This window comes from Lissotriton helveticus, chromosome 5_1, assembly GCF_964261635.1.
Source record: "Lissotriton helveticus chromosome 5_1, aLisHel1.1, whole genome shotgun sequence".
Lineage (NCBI taxonomy): Eukaryota > Metazoa > Chordata > Amphibia > Caudata > Salamandridae > Lissotriton > Lissotriton helveticus.
The window spans coordinates 850,650,112-850,673,979 of NC_136065.1; the positions used below are offsets into that span (position 1 = coordinate 850,650,112).

The 23,868-nt window shown below is 50.3% G+C and overlaps 1 pseudogene; it reads right to left on the reverse strand.

Moving 5' to 3' along the window:
• The window catches only part of LOC144752557 (ATP-dependent RNA helicase DDX1 pseudogene), a 65,039-nt pseudogene extending 46,422 nt beyond the window's left edge, over positions 1 to 18,617 (reverse strand).
• Between the last annotated feature and the right edge of the window lie 5,251 nt (positions 18,618 to 23,868).

Sequence of the window (23,868 nt, forward strand, 5' to 3'; positions counted from 1 at the left end):
ATCGTGGATGAGCCGTTGACTGACCCTGACGAAATTTTCTTTGTTGATGGCTCATGTTTAAGAGACGATACTGGTCGGTTGAGAGCAGCTTATGCTGTTTGCACCATTACTGGAGTTGTGGAAGCCACTTGCCTGGAAGGAGTACACTCCGCTCAGGTAGCTGAAATCATTGCATTGACACGTGCCTGTTTAGCAGGTAGCAAAATTAGAGTCACCATTTATACCGATAGCCAATATGGTTTCGGTGTGGTTCATGATTATGGGCAATTGTGGTCTCAGAGAGGTTACATGACCTCCTCTGGTTCGCCTATCCGAAATGGGGAATTTGTGTGACTGTTGTTAGGAGCACTACAAGGTCCAGCAGCAATTGCGGTTGTTAAATGTGTAGCCCACACCAAAAATACAGGTTTTGTGTCGCAAGGTAATCGATATGCAGACGAAGTTGCCCGCTACTGTGCGGAGCAAGGATATTCTTTCACGGAAGTGGAAGTAGGTGGGGCACAGGAAAAGACAGAGTTAAACATGATGCTAGAAACAGTTGATACTTGGGATGATTTAACAGACCTGCAAGAGAAAGCACCGGATACTGAGAAAAAGGCCTGGGAAACAGCAGGTTGTGTGAAAAATGAAATGGATTTGTGGGTTTCAGCAGATGGAAGGGCAGTGTTACCTGACGAACTAGTGAGTCCAATGGCATGACAGATACATGGTCCAGTACACTTAGGAAGAGATGCCAAGCTGAGGTTATTTAGGCAGACTTGGTATAATCCTAGGTTTAGGATAGCAGCAGAAGCAGTGTGTCGGAGGTGTGTCACCTGCCAGCAATTGAACGTAGGGAAAAGAACACCAGTTACAATGAGTCACATTGGGAGGTCTGGGGGGCCTTTCAACAGAATGCAATTAGACTTTATTGAGATGCCAAAAAGCAACCGCCTCAGGTATGTTCGGGTGGTTGTATGCATATTTTCCAGATGGGTCGAAGCATACCCTACACGCAGGTGCGATACACTCACAGCAGCAAAGTTGTTGCTTAGAGAGTTGATCCCGCGCTTTGGGGTGCCGACCTCATTGGAATCAGATAGAGGAACTCATTTCAACAGTGAAGTTGTGAAGATGCTTTGCTCTGCATTGAACATTGATCAGAAATTGCACTGTAGCTATCGACCAGAGGCTTCAGGTATCATGGAGCAGATAAACGGAACCTTAAAATCCCGAATAGCCAAAGTATGTTCATCGACGTCCTTAAGCTGGCCTGATGCTCTGCCCTTGGTACTCATGAGTATGCGTAGCACACCAGACAGGAGGACAGGTCTCTCTCCACATGAGGTGCTAATGGGGAGGGCAATGAGACTTCCGTCTGTTCCAACTACAGCTTTGTTGAATATTACAGATGACCTGATCTTGGATTATTGCAAGGGACTCTCTGATGTCATTCATTCTGTGTCTCTTCAGGTGCAGGCTGCTGAAGTTCCATCTTCAAGAGACCTATGTCACAACTTGTGCCCTGGAGACTGGGTGCTTATTAAAAAGCACGTCCGGAAGAACTGCCTAGATGTGCGTTGGAAGGGGCCCTACCAAATAATCTTGACAACGAATACTGCTGTAAAGTGTGGAGGGCTGCCAAACTGGATCCACGCTTCCCATACTTAAAGAGTTCCAGCACCCTTAGAAGAAACAGCTCCTCTCACAGATGAAAATCCAACTGTGGACGGCGAACCACTAGAGGGGATCAGTCAAGCTGTGGGGGTGTCGGAAGAAGTTGGGAGTGCTACAGATCCAGAAGAAGAAAGACAGGACGACAGTGAAACTGAAGTTGCCACCGAAGGAGAAAGTTGTTGTGAATACGGCTCAGAGACAGATCAAGACAAGAGTGATAAAGAACCGAGTGTGAGGACAAGAAATAGGAGAACAAGGTGTGGAGAAGCTAGTTGGCCGGAAAGAAAGAAGAGGCCGAGCTTGAAGCCAACTCCAGAGAGAACTCTTGCTCCTATCTCTGAAGACTCGGATCTGGACGAAGGTGCACAAGGACAGGAACAGGAAGGTCCGAGAAGATCGAGGAGGGTGCGAGTGCCCTGCAGAAGATACGCTACTCCTGAGTGGACCTACCTAGCTGCAGATGTCCAGTGCACGGAGATCTGGGAGGTTGAGGGAAGTGACATTGATCAGTACTGACCCAATCATAACAGTGGAAATAGTGTTGGTGATACCCGGAGTGGAGGTTGAAGGGTTGCTGACACTCACTGTCCCCAATCCTCCTTATCTGAGCGGGATAAGAGACATGGTTTTAAACAGAATAGAATTTCCGACTTTTTGTCCATCGAGGCCAACGCATGAGGAGATCACTCTTCGTTTGGAAATATTAGAATACATGATTAGAGCCGCTGGAACACGTCTGATTCCAGATTGTTAAAGACTTTGTAAATAAACAGATTGAAAGCTGACCTAGCGCCAAGTGGAAGAAGAAGAAATTTAGGGGCTTCCTATTTAGTGGACGGAGAAGGGCTAGGGTTGTCTTTTGCTTTAGAACTCAAAGACTGATCTTGCTGAAGGGATTATCAGCTTCCAGATGTGGTTCGGAAAGACTGAATAAGCAAAGAGAAGAGACTTTGTGTTGTGAAAGAAAACCAGAACTACACTGTCTTGAGATCATGGAGGCTGGCAACCCAAACCGCAGGACAAAATGCCTAGTAGGCACACTTTTAGTGGGAGTAATTTTCCTTATAGTTTTAGTAGTTACCATATCATATGTAGTGGGACATGAAAATGAAGAAAAGGCTACAAAGGAAGCAAAAATTGTATCGATACAGAAACCTAATACTGCTGGTAAAAAGGGGGACAATACAGAGAATGATAAAGCTTTACTAGCAGCAGAGACTCATAGGTTGCATGTGGATGGATCACAGGGAAATTTCAAATCAAATGCATATGCTAAGTTGCTTTATGAATATATTGATGCTATGGAGGCTAAAGATTGTTATGTCTGCATGCAATTGCCAGCCTCTGTAGACGAAGGTATTAGATATCATCATCTTCCATTGACCTATGGAATCACATGTAGTTTGTTGCTTAGTATATTTTATGAACGAGATGGTTTTGAATATTATTTTTCAAACTTTGATGCTGTTTTACCAGAAGTTCCAAATTACAAGCATATGAATAAGTGGGATTATTATAAGAGTGAAGATAGACTAAAGATTTTTTTCATTCCTTGGAAAACGTTAGATACTTCACATGCCCGAAGAAATAATTTGACTTGTAAAGTGTCAGAAATTGAGAAAAGGTTTATAGGGGAGGTGGATGATCGGTACAGGAGACAGAAGATCTTAAAAGCTTCAGGCCAATGGAAAACAGATTGGACAGAGGAAGAAAGATCACACCAAAGAAAGGGTAGTAATGGTCCAATAGCTTTAGATCGAGAGAAGAAAGGGAAACTGTGTATATATAGGGGTAAAACCTATGATGAAAATGTGTTTGTGGGAGAAGTGAGTTGTGAACATGCTTTCCAATTAGAGTATTATACCAAAGATTTCTTGAAGGGAATGCAGGTGATTCCGAATGTATATTTTGTTTGTGGAAGAAATGCATACGTGAAACTACCGGATAATTGGTATGGATCATGTTACTTAGCAATTGTCTTCCCCAAAATATACCATGCTAAGGATTTGGAAATTATAGAGGGAAGAACTCAAGCTAGAGGAAGAAGGGATGTAAGCGCTGAGGAGGTAGTTGGAGACGTATTTGGTGCTATGTTTCCTCTGTTAGGGATAGCACTGAATGATGTTAAGATCAGAAGATTGGCAACAGTTGTAGATAGGTTGTCCGCCAGTACTGCTAGATCATTAATGCTGGTGGAAGGAGAGATGCAATCGATAAGGGCAATGGTTCTTCAGAACCGACTTGCTTTAGATGTTCTGTTAGCCAAAGAGGGAGGAGTCTGTAAGGCTTTGAAGGTTCAGGAATGTTGTACTTACATTCCAGACAATTCAAAACCTCTAGAAAAGTATATACGGAACATCACTGAAATTCATCATGAGATTGAGGATTTGACACAGGTAAATGTGTGGGAAAAAGTAGGTCATGGAATGGGTAAAGTTGGAAGTTGGTTTGCCAACCTAGGAAAGGGTTTCATTTGGTACATACTGAAACCTATCATCATAATAGTGGTTTGTATAATCACCCTGTGGGGATTGGTGCGGCTGTACCAATGGTATAGATCGAATAGATTGCAGAGATCCATGAGAGAGCAGGAGAGGAGATTAGCTGCGATGCAGGATAATCAGTACAGGAGTCTGAGGGCTCTAGAGATGATGAAACGAGAGAGTACTGCAACGAGTTCAGTTTGAGTTAGTTCATACCTCAGGGATGGTGTTGTGATGGTGATGACTACTAAAAGTCATCAAAGGGGGGAACTGAGAGAGCGCAAATCGAGAAAAAATTAGAAGTGCACCATATTTACAAGCACGTTGCATTAGTTTAGTAAAGATTGCACAAGAGTGTCGAATTTGTAGAGTGAAAATACATAAGAGTGTTTAACTAGAATAAACTGCTTATATCAGTGTGAAAAGCTAATGTAGAAGTGTGTAAAGATGTTATAATAATGTTGAAATACCATGTTATGTGGCTGTTGTAGAGGAGAATGTAACGCTGCTAAACGAAGAAATGTGTAGGCCACATGGCAGTTCACAGAAAATGAAAGGTGATATTATACTTTCACGTGATGTGGATTTTAATGTTGTTATAATTCAAAGTATTATTGATCATAGAACTGAAAATGTGTTTTATAGAAGTGTTTCATATAGCCATTGTGTGTAATGAGTTAGAATACTGTTTAGACTAAGAAATTAAATGTTTTACAGGGTGCACAGGCCCGTTTCATGTAACTCTAATAGGCCTGAATAGAGAAGGTCATTTCTTTTGATCTGCATGTGCTAGTTAGAAGAATGTCATGTTAAGCATAAATTGCGGAGCCTGCTCGATGGTTTACGACTTAAAAAGATATGGTGGAGGCCGGAATTTGGGGCCCACTGTACAAGTGTCTGTTTGCAGGTGCGAGGAGGTTCCAATCAAGAGAAGTGATGAATAGGGTTTTGTTCAGGGCGCCAGGCACAGGCCTGGAGGAGGCTTCAGGAATTTCCTGGGGGGTACCGTCCTGCCGGAGAATAGTCTGAGAAGCAAGGTCAACGCTAACGATGGGCCCAGAGGAGTATCAGCATGGAAAATGCCAGAACTGACACCACGTGAGGGGCGTCTCTAAAGGGCGTTTCTATTGTAAATGTGATTTTGTATTAGGGACAGCACCCCTGGGTGGAGTTAGGGCAGATGGTCTGAGGAACCTAAGAGAGCGGATGGGTAGGCAGATAGGTTAACTGCGAGAAACCGATTTACAGCGAAGATTAAGGGAAGTGAGTGATCTTCTTTGGAAGTCACCACTGCTGACACCTTTTTAGGTTAAGATTCTGCTAAGTAGGGATGTCACTTAGTCTAGTGTAGGGACAGTCTAATCTGGATTTTCTTCCTTTCTGTAAATGACTCATAAGCTACAGCTTGTGTCTATTCTTGCAACTCTGATGATTTTTGAATTGGTTTTGGTGATATTCTTCTGCCGACTAAGAGCATTTAGAACATTTATGTTTGTATTGATACCAGTATATCTTTTGAACCTTATATTGAGATGTTTGTATCTCCAGTTAACTTTGGCTTTATAATAAACTTTTAAAACTTATTCGTAGTAGGTGGTTCTTTAGAGTGGTGTAAGTCTTTATTAATTGGCCTAGTAGTGGATTGCCTTTTACTTTATGACAGGTACCAACGGTTCAGTCGACCTGAGTTGGGATCTAGACCTATAGCCATAGATCAAAAATCCCGCCGTATCACACGCTTATAGCTTTGTGTGGGGCTGCAAGTGAGGTGTTTTCAAGCAGTGCGGCTGCTTTGTTGGCAGCACTGCGACTGTCTAGAGCTGTAAAACAGTAAAACAGCTCCATTGGAGATTCTGCTATACCTCGGCACTGCCACAGATCTGGCAGCCATTTTATGTTGTAGCTTGGATGCATGCTGGGAGTCTGCTGCTAACTTTCCTCAGTGTCCTGCCTTTCTTGAACTCGTCTTTCTCCAGTGTGTCTTTCTCCTTAGTAAACAGTGCAACAAAATTCCTGAATGGCAGGCATTAGGATGTCTGGAAAAGGTCACACGAAAAAAAGCGATCAGTTCTCGGCGAACCTATTTAGGTTTGAATGAAGTGATGGCACTCTTGACATTCAAGTCAAGTCTCAAATACTTACAAATGTCAGAAGAAGCACGTTTTGTGTGCCAAGAAGAACTGCTGGCTTTGCGATTGTTCGAGTAGAGAAATATGCAAGCATAATCTCTAACATTTGAATTTAACTGTTAGAGCGAAATAATGTGGTATCTTCAAAAGCATTTGTGTACAAAGTTTGCTATTGTCAACTTTCCTTGTTGCTAAAAGTTGTCTTTTGTCATCTACTTTTGATGATTTACAGGTGTTTACATTTTGCTGTGTTACAAATAAATGACATCTTTCAGTCTTTCCTTTTACACATCATGTACTCAAGCAAGATTGTCACATAATGTACTTTACTTTTCTTTCTCTGACTGCAAAGGGAAAGGAGTTTGTAAACACCAGTCATCATATTAACCCCTTCGGTGCCGGGGACGTAATTTGTACGTCCTCGGCAAAGATTATGCTGTCCTGAGGATGTAACCATTACGTCCTGGCACTGCCGCGTGGGGGAAATGCTGGTGCTGCTCCAGTTGGGCACCCACATGACTTCCCTAGGGATGGCAGTGGAATTGCTTCCATTGCGACCCGACCCCTCCAGCAATCTGATGAATTTGGCGCACTCACAGTACGCCGACATCATTAAGTGCAGCATGGGATGCGCTGGAAGCCATTTGCTTTCCAGCACGTCAAGGGAGAGGACATTTCGGTAAGTTCTTCTCCCGGGAAGGGGGGGTTCAGGAGTACAGTCGCAGGGGGAAAGGAGTTTCCCTCGGAGTCTGTACAGAGGGGATTCCTGCTCCACATTCGCAGGTGGGGCTGCAATCGTGGAGTAGAAATCCACTCCACCAGACACCAGGAATTTTGGGGGGAAAACTTGGGGGAGCAACTTCTTAGGCAAGGGTCACTCCGGGGGAGGGGGGATATTAAATTAAAGAAAATCTATGCTTTGGACACCCCCCTTGGGGGCTGATTCAGCAGTTTTTCGTTTGATCTGCCCCCCGGGGGAGGGGGATGGAAACCCACTAGGCATCAGGGAGTTTTTTTAAAGGAAATTGTTAAAAAGTGACCCCATGGGCAAGGGTCACTGCCCGGTGGGGCAATTTCTTTTCCTGTGTGGGCAGCATACATTCCTTTGTTTTGGCCCCCCCCGTGGTTAGCTCAGCCGTTTTTTCGGCTGATCTGCCACCTGGGGGGTCAAAACCAACTAGGCACCAGGGATTAAATATATTTTTACGGTAGCCATCCCTTGGGCAAGGGTTGCTGCCCTGGGGGTAGCAGGTTTCCTTGTGTTTTGGCACCCTCTGGGGCTATATCAGCCGTTTCTTTTAGCTGATCTAGCCCTTGGGGGGGGTTGAAACCCACTATAAACTGGGGATTTTGTGCATTATGTTTAAGGGAAGTGAGCCCTTGGGCAAGGGTTGCTCCCCCTGTTGGGGAATTAATAGTTTAGCCATTTCTGCCCACCTTGTGGGCAGATCGACCATACATTTTAAAGCCCATTTGCCCCCAAGGGGGACAGAAGCCCCTAGACCTCCAGGTATTATTTTTATATATGCAAAATGTTTTGGGAGCTGTTTTGGGGTAAACCCCAGGAGGGCAGAAGCCACTAGACCACCAGGGAAAGTTTGTGTGTTAAGTGTAATTTGGCTGATGAGTGTTTTGGTGTATGGGTGGCTGTGAGTGGACTCACACTTGGCTGGCGGTGTGAGTGGCTGGCATTTGGATGGTGATGGGCAGATTTCATAGTGTTTGATAATGTTAACTGTTAATTTGTTGTCATCATTGGTGATTGTAATGTTTGTTTTTCTCCTTTTTATTCTAGTGCAAAGCTTTTGTTTTCCTTGTGGTTGTGGTTTAGACACAGGTAGATCTACAGTTTGTGTAGTTGCAGCTGTTTGGTAAGAAAACGTTTTTATATTGTTTACTCCAAATTAGTATCAATGAGAAGCATGCATGTGTTTTTTAAAATGCTGTAATAATAGCAGCCTATTTAGCTTCTGTTTCAATGTGTGTGAAATGTTCCTTGTATCTGTGCACAAATTGTATTGTGTTTCCTTGTGTGTAATTTTCTTTTGTTTTTCTTTTCTAGTGGGTTTTCGTTGGTGCTGCCTGTGTCTGTGCAGAGTAGGTACTCGTGAGTATAGCTGTCCTTAGCATGTGAGTGGTATTGTTTTATAGTATATGGGTCTTTGCGTGCTTTGTATTGATTGACTTTACCTTGCAATTGTTATATGCCAACAATTTTACTTTTTGTTTTATAAATCCACCTTTTGTTTATTACTTATTTTAACACAGTGTTGTGTATTGTTGACTTATTTGTCAAATTACTTCTCTTGGTAAGGATTATGGCTAGCTGCAGGATGACCGCCTAGCAGGTTGTTGGTAAGCTTTTCGAGTCGTCTTCTGACCATGATTATGAGACTGACTCTGCATCTGAGGCAGAGGAGGAAGGCCAGGATTCAGGAAGTGAATTTTCTGTCAGAGAGGAATCATCTGATGATGAAGCTACTCTCAGTGCAGATGAAGTGCCTATTTTAGAGGAGGACACTGACGTGTTTGTTGAAAGTGCAGCAAGAGGAATCAGGATTGCAGCCCGGGGCTGCACGGTTTCCCATTGGAAGTGCTGGGCTCTGGGTTGACCCAAACATGGTGCAGCCGGTGTTGCCTGTCTTTAGTGGTGTTGCAGGGTGTAGAGTGAATTGTGAAAAATTTCGGCCTATAAATTTCTTTTAGTGTTTTATGGACAATGTATTTTTGGCTGAAATTGTTGAGCAGACTAATTTGTATGCTGAACAGTATTTGAGGGACAACAGTGCCATACTTAAGCCCCACTCTAAAGCTACCTGGTAGACTCCCACAAATCTGGATGAGCAGAAGAAGTTCTTGGGTTTAACTTTTTGATGGGCCTGATAAGGAAGCCGTCGCTGTCTTCATATTGGTCTACTTATCCCTTGATGGCAACAGCTATATTTCCTGCAACCACGAGTCGTAATCAGTATTTGCTTCTTTTTCGGATATTGCATTTTATTGATAATGGTTTAGCATTGCCATGAGATCACCCTGATTGTGCCCATCTTTTTACGGTTCGGCCTCTCCTTGATCCGTTTCACAAACTTTATTCGACAGTTAAGTCATAAAAGCGTTTCATAAACATCCAATATTTACAAAATAAAATATATAAATAACATTTCATTACATTTGAAAGTTCAAATATAAAATTATTTTAAAACGTAATTAAACTACCACATAACTGTTAGAAAGGCGAACCCGGGGGAGGCAGAAGGTGTCTGACTGACCACCCCTAGGTCTACCCCTCCTTCAGAGAAGGGACCGAGCGATGTCGAGAGGCCTCCGACGGGAGGGCCCTCTCCTAGAATCGTACAGCAGAGTAACCACCCCACTACAAATATACACCACACGTAGATAGAGTTTTCAATCTTTATCTGGCAATAAGTATCGCTTCAATATATACAGCAGATCCCGAGATCTGGAAAGTTTCGTGACAAAGGGGCAAGGTAGCGGGACAGTCTTATAGATGGTCGGTCGCAAGGAGACTCTACGCACAGCTCTCAATCCTCGAGCTGGGGAGCTCCGGGAGGTTGGGCCGCGGCAGCGCCAGCAGGCTCCAAGATGGTTCAGCGAGTGTGGACCGCGGCAGCGCCAGCAGGTTCCAAGATGGTGCAGCGAGTGTGGACCGCGGCAGCGCCAGCAGGTTCCAAGATGGTTCAGCGAGTGTGGACCGCGGCAGCGCCAGCAGGTTCCAAGATGGTTCAGCGAGTGTGGACCGCGGCAGCGCCAGCAGGTTCCCAGATGGTTCAGCGAGTGTGGACCGCGGCAGCGCCAGCAGGTTCCCAGATGGTTCAGCGAGTGTGGACCGCGGCAGCGCCAGCAGGCTCCAAGATGGGTACAGCAAAGATGGACCGCGGCAGCGCCAGCAGGCTCCAAAGGGGTTACAGCGAAGATGGACCGTGGCAGCGCCAGCAGGTTCCAGGTAGAACAGCATGGGGAGTTCATCTCAGGGTCAGCCGCGACAGCGTCAGCAGGGCTTCTCGACTCCGGGATACAACTGCCGTCCTACCCCGGGGCTGGCCCAGATATAGGTCTGGAGTCCTTTGATGTCCGGACCCTCTCGCCTGGGGGTCAGAGGGGCCGGGATGATGGTGTCCAGACACCCAGCAGGGGGTGGAGCCAGCGCTCAGGGAGGCCGGAGGCCGATCGAAACCAGGCATCCGGGGACGGTTGGAGAGCCATCGAAACTCCCCTCTCCTTGTCTCTGGTTGAGTGGCCACTCTACCACCCGGAGGGCTCTTGGTGCCTCGATGGCGGGCTCGCTGGGGCCGTGGCCGTGGCTGGGCCGGGACCACGTGTCTGTGACGTGATGGGCCCAAGATGGCGTCGGGCCTGGAATGAGGGTCCGGGGTGGGCACCGGACCGGTAATGCTGGGGCGGCCCGAGTGTGCCGTGTCAGTGGTTGTGGGCCCCCGGGTGGCGGATCTGGTGGTTTGTAGGTCATGCAAAGGTGTGCCCGAGGCCGACCCGGGCTGGATGGAGGGCCGATGTCGTCCGGGGCCCGCCATGCGGGAGGGGTAGGACCACGCCACGAGGCCGGGTCCAACACGCGTCCCCCCCAGCTGAAGGCAGGGGAGAGTCACCCATCTTCTTGGGGATTCTCCTCGCCAAGGCGGAAGAATCTGGAGAGGCCGTCAGCGTTGGCGTGGTCGTTGCCAGGGCGATGCTCCACGGTGAAGTCCATCCCTTGGAGGGAGATGGACCAACGTAGCAACTTCGGGTTCTCGCCCCGCATCTGCATCAACCACCGCAGGGGCTGGTGGTCGGTCTGTACTCGGAAGTGGGTGCCGAAGAGGTAGGGCCAGAGCTTCTTTAGGGCCCATACGACGGCGAATGCTTCCCTCTCGATGGTGCTCCATCGTTGTTCTCGGGCCAGCAGGCGCCGGCTGATGAAGGCCACAGGAAGGTCAACTCCGTCAGAGGTCATTTGGGACAGTACGGCCCCAATGCCGTGTTCCGAGGCGTCAGTTTGGACGATGAACTCTCGGCTGTAGTCGGGGGCCTGGAGCACCGGGGCGGTGCACATGGCCGTCTTTAGTGTCTCAAAGGCTACTTGGCACTCGGGGGTCCAGTGCACCTTCGGGGGTAGTCTCTTGGAGGTTAGTTCTGTGAGGGGCCCCACAATGCTCCCATAGTCCTTTATGAACCGCCGATAGTATCCAGTGAGCCCCAGGAAGGCTCGGACGGCGGTCTGGGTGACGGGGGGCTCCCAGGCCTGGATGACGTTGATCTTGGGTTGAAGGGGAGCCACTTGGCCGCTCCCCACTTGGTGTCCCAGATAGGTCACGGACCCTTGACCGATCTGGCACTTGCTGGCTTTTATTGTTAGTCCGGCCCGTTGGAGGGCCGTCAGGACCTTCCAGAGGTGGGTCAAGTGCTCGTCCCAACAGAGGCTGTACACCGCAATATCGTCCAGATAGGCGGCACTGAACTCTTCCAGCCCTGCCAGCACCCGATTCACTAGTCTCTGGAAGGTGGCCGGAGCATTCTTCATGCCGAAGGGCATCACGTTGAAGTGGAAGTGGCCATCGGGGGTCGAGAAAGCGGATCGTTCTTGTGCCCCTGGCGTGAGGCCGATTTGCCAGTATCCAGCCGTGAGGTCGAAGGTGCTGAGGTACCTGGCGGCTCCCAGGCGATCGATCAGTTCATCCGCTCGGGGAATGGGATGGGCGTCGGTCCTGGTGATGGCATTCAGTCCTCGGTAGTCGACACAGAACCGCAGCTCCGGGGGCACCCCGGGGGCGGCGGCCTTAGGGACCAGGACGACGGGGCTGGCCCATGGACTGTCTGAGGGCTCGACTACCCCTAGGGCTAGCATCTTGGAAACTTCGGCTTGGATGCAGGCCCGGACTCGGTCGGGGACTCGGTAGGCTCTGTGCCGCACGGGCGGACTGTCCCCGGTGTCGACGTCGTGAACACACCACTGGGTGACCCCGGGGGTGAGGGAAAATAAGTTCGCAAATTGACCCAGCAGTTTCTGGCAGTCCTGGCGCTGTTTGGGTGTCAGCGCGGGAGAGAGGGAGACTCTCTCGACGGAGCCATCTTTCTCGGAGGTGCCCAGGAGGTCGGGTAGAGGCTCGGAGTCGTCCTCTGCTCCGTCATCGGTAGCCAACAACAGGCTCAGTTCAGTGCGGACAAAGTGGGGCTTGAGCCGGTTGGCGTGTAGGACCCGGAGGGGGTTCCGGGGGGACTCCATGTCCACTAGGTAGGTGACGGGGCTCTTGCGCTCCACCACTTTGAAGGGCCCCGTCCATTTGTCCTGGAGGGCGCCGGGGTCGACCGGGGACATGACCCAGACCTGCTGGCCCGGCTCGAATTCAATGGACGAGGCATTTTCATCATACCAGCGCTTCATCTCCTCTTGACTGGCCTTCAGGTTGGTTTCGGCCAGCTCCCGGAACTTCCGAGTCTGGTTGCGGAGAGTCAAGAGGTATCGGAAAACATCGGGCGGAGTATCGGAGGCGGCCAGCTCCCAGCCTTCCTTGACCAGGCTGAGGGGGCCTCGCACCGGGTGTCCATATAATAGTTCAAAGGGGCTGAACCCCAGGGACTTCTGGGGTACCTCCCGGTAGGCGAACAGGAGGCATGGCAGCAGAACGTCCCACTTGCGCCGGAGGGGCTCTTCTAGGCCCTTGATCATTCCTTTCAGGGTCCTATTAAATCGCTCCACTAGTCCATTTCCTTGAGGGTGATACGGGGTGGTGAACTTATACGCGACCCCGCACTGTTGCCACAGGGACCGCATATATTTCGATATAAAGTTTGTGCCCCGATCCCTGACGACCTCTCGGGGGAAGCCGACTCTGGAGAAGATCCCCATTAGCGCCCGACCCACTACGGGGGCTGTGATAGTCCGGAGGGGGATAGCTTCTGGGTAGCGGGTGGCATGGTCCACCAGGACGAGGATGAAGCGGTGTCCCCGGGAGGAGGGAGGATCCAGGGGCCCCACGATGTCGATCCCTACTCGCTCGAAGGGAGTGGTCACCACGGGAAACGGTTGGAGTGGGGCCTTGATTTTCCCCCCACTCTTTCCGCTGGCTTGGCAGGTCGGACAGGTTCGGCAGTGGTTGTACACATCGCGGCGCATCTTCGGCCAAAAAAAGTGGGTCACCAGGCGGCTGTAGGTATTGTCCTGCCCCAGGTGCCCGGCGAGGGGCACGTCATGTGCCAGGTTTAAGAGAAAGTCTCTGAAGTGGAGGGGGACGACTAGCACTCGGCCGGCCCCCAGCCCGGCGATCTTTTGTTTGCTGTACAGGAGGTCCTGGTCCCAATAGATCCAGTGGGACCCCGAGGAGTCTCCTGTGGCTTGCGTGGCGGCTTGTTGTCGGAGTACCTCAAGGGAAGGACATGTCTTTTGTTCCCGACGGAACTGCTTGCGGGTGGGGCCCCCTTCTTGGTGCCACTGGGCTAGTTCGGGAAGGGGCCCGAGCTCGGGAAGTTCTTCATGGTTGGGGCCCTGCAGCCCCAGTTCGGGTTCGGCCGTGGCAGTGGCGGGTGGCGGCGGTCCCGGCCATTCAGGTTCTTCGGGCCGATTGTCTTCGGTTGGGACGACGTCCCGGGTGGACATGGATCGGGTCGTTACGCAAACCCATTCAGGAAGGCCTAGCATCCCCAGATGTTCTCTTCGCTCGATCTGTGCCCAGGGGGAACTTTCCAGGTCGTTCCCTAGGAGGCAGTCCACCGGGGCATCGTCTTGGAAGTGACTTTCAGCATGCCAGACACTCCTCCCCACTCGAAGAGGATGCGGGCCATCTGGCACAGGCTCTCGGAATTGTCCGCTGACCGGACAGGGCACAGAACGTGGGGCAAGATTTGTTCTGGGGTCACCAGATGGCAGCGGACGGCGGTTATGCTGGCCCCCGTGTCACGGAGAGCCTCGGCCCGGCGTCCGTTGATAGTGACCCACTGGCGGTACTTCTGGGTGTTGATCGGAATCTGGTCTCGGGGGATCATGTCTTTGTCGCCCAGGGAGGCGAGGCACATGGCCGCGGACTCCCATTCTTCTGGTTCCATAGGGACCTCTTCTTCTTCGTCCTTTTCTTCGCTCAGAGCAGCTGCCGTGATTTGTCGGCCGGGGGGCCCGGTGGCGCCGGGCCGCTGGTTCATGGGGCAGAGAGGATCATTGGCATAGTGACCCAGCCGCTGGCATCTGTGGCACGTAACGTTGGGGCGTGGCCCCGGTCGGGCTGGATGGGCCCCCCTCGGGCTGGAGGCTGGGGTAGAGGAGGCGGGCGAAGACCCCGGCGGGAGGTCTCGGCCTCGGCTGATGCCAGACCCGCCGCCTCGCGGCCGGTGGTTCCCCGGGGACCCTCGTCCGTATTCTCCTGTGGTGTTCCGGTGGACGCGGTTGCTCGCCCACCGATCTGCTTCGACCGCTAGTTTTCGCGGCTCGGTCAACTTGCTGTCGAGGAGGTGCTGTCGTAGTTCAATGAAGCAGTTGTTGGAGAGGTGCTCCCATAACATAAGGTCGACCAACTGCTGGTAGGTAGTGACCTGACTGCCTTTGACCCATCCCTCGAAGGCTCTGCTAAAAAAGTTCACATATTCTACCCAAGTGGTACCGGGGATTTTTTTACAGTCTCGGAATCTCTGCCGGTACATTTCGGGGGTGAGTCCGTAGCGCGTGAGTAGGGCCGTTTTCATGTGCTCATAGGAGGTCATTTCGGTGTCAGGGAGTTCCAGCAGGGCGTCCCTCCCTTCGTTGACGAACTTTCCCCACAGGCCGGCGCCCCAATCCTTCAGGGGCACCCGATGGGCGGTCATGGCCACCTCGTAGGCTTTGAACCATTGCTGGATATCATCGTTCTTGTAGTATTCTTTGACTACATCTTTCGGTAGGTGAACCTTGGGGTCCACGGGAGGGGCCGAGGTCTTGGCCCCGGCCGCGCTATCTTCGTTGCTCTTGGCCTTGATTTCTAGTTCTCTCAGGCCTCGTTCGTGTTCATATGCTAGTCGTTTTTCTTCGAGGTCACGTTCTCTCCGTTTCTCTTCTAGATCCCCCTCCAGCCGTAGTTGCTCGAGGGCTATCTTTTTCTCCGCTAGCTGGAGTTCTCCGTCTAGCTGGAGTCGTGCAAGCTCCAATTCGTGTAGCCGGTTGCGCTCTCGCTCTCGAGCGTCTTCATAGCTGAGGTCCGCGTTTAGTGTTGCGGTTCTTTCCCCCGTCAGGGGTGCGCTGGTTTCCTGTTGCCCGTTCGGGCTATTCTCCTCTTGGGGTGGTCTGTCTCGGGTTTCCACCCAGGCTTGTAGGGCCGATTTGAAGTCCTCTTTTGTGCTCAGGCCAGTGGTAGCGATACCCATGTCTTTACAGAATTGTTTTAGTTCTTTGTGGCTGTATTCTTCTATCTTCTCTTTCTGGAATTCGGCAGGTAGGTTGGTTCCTTGGGTCGTCATGGTCTCAGTGTGTTTTTTCGTCGTAGCGGGTAGATCACTCTCTGTACGATTTTGCGTTGGCTCGGATCGCAGCGCCTGCCACCAATGTTAGAAAGGCGAACCCGGGGGAGCACCCCAAGGTCTACCCCTCCTTCAGAGAAGGGACCGAGCGATGTCGAGAGGCCTCCAACGGGAGGGCCCTCTCCTAGAATCGTACAGCAGAGTAACCACCCCACTACAAATATACACCACACGTAGATAGAGTTTTCAATCTTTATCTGGCAATAAGTATCGCTTCAATATATACAGCAGATCCCGAGATCTGGAAAGTCTCGTGACAAAGGGGCAAGGTAGCGGGACAGTCTTATAGATGGTCGGTCGCAAGGAGACTCTACGCACAGCTCTCAATCCTCGAGCTGGGGAGCTCCGGGAGGTTGGGCCGCGGCAGCGCCAGCAGGCTCCAAGATGGTTCAGCGAGTGTGGACCGCGGCAGCGCCAGCAGGTTCCAAGATGGTGCAGCGAGTGTGGACCGCGGCAGCGCCAGCAGGTTCCAAGATGGTTCAGCGAGTGTGGACCGCGGCAGCGCCAGCAGGTTCCAAGATGGTTCTGCGAGTGTGGACCGCGGCAGCGCCAGCAGGTTCCCAGATGGTTCAGCGAGTGTGGACCGCGGCAGCGCCAGCAGGTTCCCAGATGGTTCAGCGAGTGTGGACCGCGGCAGCGCCAGCAGGCTCCAAGATGGGTACAGCAAAGATGGACCGCGGCAGCGCCAGCAGTCTCCAAAGGGGTTACAGCGAAGATGGACCGCGGCAGCGCCAGCAGGTTCCAGGTAGAACAGCAAGGGGAGTTCGTCTCAGGGTCAGCCGCGACAGCGTCAGCAGGGCTTCTCGACTCCGGGATACAACTGCCGTCCTACCCCGGGGCTGGCCCAGATATAGGTCTGGAGTCCTTTGATGTCCGGACCCTCTCGCCTGGGGGTCAGAGGGGCCGGGATGATGGTGTCCAGACACCCAGCAGGGGGTGGAGCCAGCGCTCAGGGAGGCCGGAGGCCGATCGAAACCAGGCATCCGGGGACGGTTGGAGAGCCATCGAAACTACCCCTCTCCTTGTCTCTGGTTGAGTGGCCACTCTACCACCCGGAGGGCTCTTGGTGCCTCGATGGCAGGCTCGCTGGGGCCGTGGCCGCGGCTGGGCCGGGACCACGTGTCCGTGACGTGATGGGCCCAAGATGGCGTCGGGCCTGGAATGAGGGTCCGGGGTGGGCACCGGACCGGTAATGCTGGGGCGGCCCGAGTGTGCCGTGTCAGTGGTTGTGGGCCGCCGGGTGGCGGATCTGGTGGTTTGTAGGTCGTGCAGAGGTGTGCCCGAGGCCGACCCGGGCTGGATGGAGGGCCGATGTCGTCCGGGGCCCGCCATGCGGGAGGGGTAGGACCACGCCACGAGGCCGGGTCCAACAATAACTATCGTCGAATATAATATTTGTATAAAACCATAATATCCCAATTTTATATTTTTAAAATCACAAAATCACAATGACTACTTAACAGGCCATGATTCATTATAGAAGTGTCCTCAAATTCAGTTTTGTTATGTTAACCAAGGGGGATCAGGATAGAGCACCATTAGTTTCAATAGTTACTGCTTCTGGTGAATGACCCACACCCATTTCAAAAACTTTGCTAGAGCTATAGCAATTGGTGGACTAGGATCTGTGGATAGAATTCTCAATGCCTCCTCATGTCGGCGGATTCCCAACATTTGACAAATAGGTTTCACCCACTTTTGTCGGGGTGCTACATATAGTGGGCAGAAAAACAAGATATGACTTTCAGAGTCTTGCTCTTCCCTACACCTCGGACATTTATCATCATTAGTTACTCCTGTCCATCTAGCTGTAAACAGCTTTGTCGGGAGGGTACCCACCCTAAATTGAAAATAAAGCTTACGGTCAACTGGGTTCTCTATGGCATCCCAGTATAATTCCAGCATTGGTTGAGGTTTACATTCCAGGAATCGACCTGTGAGGTGAGAAGAGAGACCCTTTATACATGTTGTTGATTTAGTCATTTCCCAGTATCTGGCCTTCAGTATTTTTTGGAGGGGAATACTGCTTTTGACGGATCATCCCACTATTCTTTCATTCCCATTCGTACTACCAGGGATTTAATTTCCTTCAACCAGGTTATTTTTTGGGAGGAGTCCTTGTCAATAATATCTTTTAAACCCTGAGCATAATGCAGCAGTTCTTCAGTAGTCCATATTCTACGCCAATACAATAATGGGCGTAGAGTAGCTAAATCTTTAACCGTTTTCCTCCCAAGGTCCCACAACAATGGAATTAATAGAGTACTTTGCGGCACACCTATAGCTTTACGAATAAACTCATTTTCTGCCAGTGTCAAGTTTTTCAGATTTTCAAACCCCCATAGTTCGGACCCATAGAGGGCCGAACTTAATACCTTCGTCCCATATATCTCCTTGAGGGACTTATAGGTTTAGTCGATGAAGTTTTAAACCTTTTCAGGAGAAGTCCTGATTGCTGCTTGTGCTTTAGGACAGCCAAATCAAGTTGGCTGTTCCAGCGCATGTCCCTCTGTAGGATCACCCCTAGATAGGTAAAGGCATCTACTTGCTCTAATGGGGTGTCATTCATGTGTATACTTCCTCTAAATATTTTTGAAAACTTGGAGGATTTGCGTTCATTGAGGGACATAAACTTTGTTTTTGCTGTATTTACTTCCAATCCATGCAGCACACAAAAGTCTTCAAACCGCCGGAGGGCCCGCTGGAGGCCACTCGGAGTCTTGGAGACTATAAGCGTGTCATCCGCGAACATGAGGATTGGGACACGGATGCCTACCATCATTGGGACATCGGTGGGGACCAGGGAGAGGTAGTCCACCAACCCATTCACAAAGAGTGAGAACAGGGTAGGCGCCATAACGCACCCCTGGCGCACTCCCCGCTCAACTTGGAAGGTTTCCCTAACCTCTCCCCTCATCCCCCACCGGACCCAGTCAAAATTTCCCTCATGTAAGCGCACAACCAAGGTCAGCAGCTCCGGGGCCATTCCTAGCCCCTCCAGAATGTGCAATTGTTTGCGACGTGGCACTAGATCGAAGGCGGCCCTCAGATCCACAAACACTGCATACAGTGTCCCTTTTCCCAGGACCACTGTCCTCCAATAGAGGATAATGAACCGATAAACTTGATCAATCGTACTTGTTTGGGGCGAAAGCCTGTCTGAAAAGTGCTCAAGATACTATTGTCCTCTATCCAGGTCTGTATTTTCCCCAAAACAAGACGACCCATAATAGTCTGAATAGAATCTATAAGGCTAATAGGCCTATAATTACCTGCCAAGGATTTATCTCCTTTTTTGTACACAGGTACAATTTCTGCTCCCTTTCAGGACTCAGGGACCGACATCCCTTGTGCTATTGCATTTGCTAGGTAAGCAATATATTGGCGCCAACGTTGCCTATCATTTAAAAACATGTCGGCGGGGACACAGTCCATGCCCGGTGCACGCCCCTCAGTTACCGAATCAAGCGCCCTATCGACATCCCCTAAACGAAAGACTGTCACCCTATAATAAATAACTTTGTAGATTGATTTTCAGAGATCTATCTTCCAGGGAAAGAAATAACTGTGGAAGAGTATTCGGTCCTGTTCAAGGGCCGATTGGTTTTTAGGGAGTACATTCCTAGCAAGAGGGCATGTTATGGAATTAAGATGTATATGCTGTCTGAGAGTAGTATCTAATATGTCTATAATTACGGTCACCATTTATACATAGATAACTTTTACACTGATGTGCCGTTGTTCAGGGAATTGTTAAAAGTGAACACTGTTGGCACAATCCGCTCAAATCTTAAAAGTTATCCAAAAGAGCTCATTTGTAAAAAGAACTTGTGAAGGGACAGTGCAGTGCCTTGCGTAGTGATGAGCTGCTAGCTGTGACATTTTCTGACAGGAGAGATGTCTATATGCCGACTACCATCCATGATGAAATTACTTCACCTGTGACTGTTTGGGGTCAGGTTGCTGAAGTGTGCAAACCTCTGTGCATGTTAGACTACAATAAGCATTTGTGTGGTGTAGATCGAGTAGATCAGAGATTGCAACCTCACACTGCTGTTCGTAAGGCGTATGTTTGGTATCAAATGTAATTCCAGAAAGACGGAAATATTGCCTTTCGGCCCTCAAAATCTGTTTTCCCCTAAACAATGGTGGCCCGAGGATGCTGAAGCTCCTCCAAATACGATTTCGTCTGCTCGCAACCTGGGCATCAAGTTTGATGACCAATTGTCTTTCAAGTAGCAAGCGGTAGGTGTGGCTAGCATGTGCTTTCACATAATCAGATCACTCAGGAAGTTTTTTGACCTCCTGCCTCTCGCAGCAAGGAAAACAGTGGCAGTGGCTTTGATAACATCCAGACTGGACTACTGCAATAGCCTGTATGCAGGTACCAACAAGGCAGTGCTTCACAGGCTGCAGTTAGTCCAGCATGCCACTGCCCGTCTAGTACTTCGGTGGCCAAGAAAGTCATCTGCCTCGGCCGCGCTAAAAACTCTCCATTGGCTACCAATACACAAGCGTGTATTATTTAAGGTCCTTGTTATCACCTTTAGAGCCTTTCACTCACAAGGACCCAGATATTTGTCCAAGGGCTTTAAATGTTATCAGCCAGCACGTTGCTTGAGGTCGGCTAACCAAAATCATTTGGTAATTCCCAGATTTAGACTGGTCACTAAAGGAGGACTCGCATTGATCAAATTGATAACGAGAGCTCCTCCCCCCACGCCCCGATTCTCTGGAACCTAATATTATAGCGAAGATTTTTTCTCGCTAACCAGTGAGTGTCTGTAAGTATACAGACCCTTTTTTTACCTTCACTTTTCCACACACCTTAGCGCGTGTGTAGGATACTATCACCCGTGGCACCCCTTTTGCCACTCACTTCACCTTCTGGTCCTGACGAAAGTCCCACACAATTCCTATAGGGACTGAAACATGTAGACCGCTAACACATAGACAACTTATAGCAAAATCTTGGCTATTAACGGTTGCATCACATATTTTAATTAAAATACCCTGGGCCGCCAAGAATAAACTCATAGGTAAGGATTCCCAGAGGTATATTTTAACATTCACCTTCATCCACATCACACTGCTGCACGACACCTGCTCCGCTGTAGTCAGGCGTTGAAGCACAACCAGGCGGCATTCGGCTGCCTGGTTGGACCCCGATGATGAAGCATGACACCAACCAGGTTGGTGTGTGAGGGGTTTATTAACAAGACTAATTGAGTCCAGCCACCAGGCCATCAGCCATAAGTGACCAAGTGACCAAACACAGTGGGCCAGTCCACATTGATTCTATAGATTACATGGTAGGAAATGTGTGCCTGCGCGGTGATACTACAACTTAGCTGCACAGAAATGTGGAGAAAATGTGACTTTATAAGTAAGTTTGAGCTTTGCGGGGGATTCTGGGTAGGAAAACACTGGGGATCCATGCAAGTCACACTGCCAGCCAAGAGTCAGTACATGCACACCACAATCCATGCACACCACCAGCCAAGCGCTATCTATGCACACCACCAGCCAAGCTCCATCCACACTTCACACACTGCCAGCCAAGCGCCATCCATGCACACTGCCAGCCAAGCGCCACCTACGCACTCCACCAGCCAAGCAGGGCCGGACTGGGAACAGCAACTAGCCTTGGCATATTGCTGCTCAACGAGCCCTGGGAGGGGGTTGGGCTAGTAGAAGCACCTCTCCATCTTTTTTTACTGGGTTCTGAAACCGGCCCCAGTGACAAAACAGGCCCCCACAGCCAGAAAACCGCCTCCCGCCCCATTCCGGCACACTGGGGAAACGCCTGGTACCCGCAACGGCCAGTCCAGCCCTGCAGCCAAGCACCACCCATGCACACAGTCAGCCAAGCACCAGTCCGCGTACACCGCCAGCCAAGTGCCACTCCACACACACCACCAGGCAAGCGCCAATCTACACACACTGTTATCAAGAGCGAGTCCACACACACCATTAGCCAAGAGCAGGCGCACACACACTGCCAGCAAAATGCCAGCCAAAGGTCAGTACACGCAGACCATCAGCCAAACTCCAGTTCATACACACACAAACTCTCCCTGGATGCTAGTGGTTTTCTGCCCCTGCTTTGGGGCAGATGAGGCTAAAAATATCACAGAAGCAGCCAAAATGTGTGCCTAAAAAAAAAGAGGAGCAACCCTTGCCTCTGAGGCTTCTCCCTGACATGCCCATAAACAGATCCCTGGTGCCTAGTGGGTTTTCAGTCCCGAGGGGGGTGGATCAGGTGTTATTGCCCCATCTGACTCTTGGGGAGGCAGAAAGACTGTGGCAATTTGTTTGGGGGTGGAGGCATTTGCATGCCCATTATGGGCAGTCCCCACCTCTATGTACAAAAAAAGACAATCCCTGGTGCCTAGCAGGCTTTGTCTCCCCCGGGGGCAGAGTAGGAGCTATTGCCCCCATCTGCCTGCTGGGAGGGCAGAAAGACTGTGGCATTTTTTTGGGGAGGGGGCATTGGCATGCTCATTTTGGGCAGCCCTCACCCCTATATAGATAAAAAGTCCCTGGTGCCTAGTGTGCTCATTGCACCCCCGGAGGGGCAGCTCGGGGGCTATTAACCCCATCTGCCTCCCGGGGGGGCAGAAATAATGGGGAAGTTTTGAGGCAGGGGGGCATTGGCATGCCCATTTTGGGCAGCTGCCACCCCTTTAGACATAAAAAAAAAACCTGGAGCCTAGTGTAGTTTCTGGCCCCCTGAGGGGTGATCGGGAGTTACTGCCCCAATCTGCCTCCCAGGGGGGCAGAAAGACTATAGAATTTTTCATAGGTAGGTGGGGGCATCGGCATGCCCATTTTGGGCAGCCCCCCACCCCTGTAGCAATAAAATTTAAAAAATCCCTGGTGCCTAGTGTGCTTTCTGCCCCCCAGGAGAGCAGATCGGGGGCTTTTGCCACATCTGCCGGGGGGGGGGGGGGGGGGGGCAAAAAGACTGATCTGGCCTAAAAATATGAGGGGGGCAAAAACCCTTGCCCAAGGGGCCGCTCCCACCTTCCCAGGTGCCCAGTGGGTGGATCCCTGCTTGGGGATCCCCAAGCAGAGATCCACTAGTGCTGGGAGCCATCCTACGCACATGAGCTCTGTGGTGTTGGATGGCTCCCGGCTCTCCGACGCACACAACGGGTTAATAACTCCTTGCCATGTTAACCTATGTGGCAGTGGATTTGCAAGGGGAAAGATATTTTATAAAGACCCTGCCTATGTCTACAGGACCTCCCACTGCTGGAACACCTAGGGGAGACTTTGGGGTGTCTGAATATGTAAAAATATTGCAGATCCTCAATTTATAGTGCTCCTAGCACAAAAGTGAATTTTGTGAAGCACTCTACCACAATGTGGGGAGTGAAATGTGCATTTTTAATTAACCCATCACATATAAAATTCATTTTATGAGGGTCTTCCTTATAAAAACCCGACCCCCACCCCTGGGACACCAAGGGTCAACCCTGGGGGTACCTAATATGCCCCAACATTGTGGTTTATCAACTTTTAAGTGCCCCAAACACAGAAGTCGAGTTTGGGCACAATTTGCATTTGAAAAGCAGTCCTGCAACACAGGTCTGCTTTTAAACTGACCTCAGGCTTCTGTACAGCCCACATGCAAGTGCAGAAAGTGCCGCTGGCCTCTAAACTGCCATGCCCTATTATATACTTGGGACTTAAAGGTAGTTTCAATCCCCCTGCCCTATTATGTACTAGGTCTTAACCACATCGATGCTATGTATTTTCCCCTCCTGTGCTGAGATTTACTTATTCCCATGTTTCATGACGAGCTGGGCTCGTCATGAGCGTGCGAGGAAGCTACCTCATGACGAGCCCAGCTCGTCATGAGCGTGGAAGGGGTTAAAGGGGAGGTCATGCCAATCAAAGGGGTACCCTAACCCATAGTGTACCCTAGTGTATGTAGGCATTTTCATTGTATTTTAAGTATCGCTTTCAGCATAGCACTGGCCCAGGCTTGGTTAGGTAGAGCCCAGGTTCAGTCAGTGTCAGTTACCACCAATACCTGTCAGCAAAAAAAGTGTGTGGGGGGGAGACAGGACCCAGGATGAATTTGCAACACCCCTAATCAG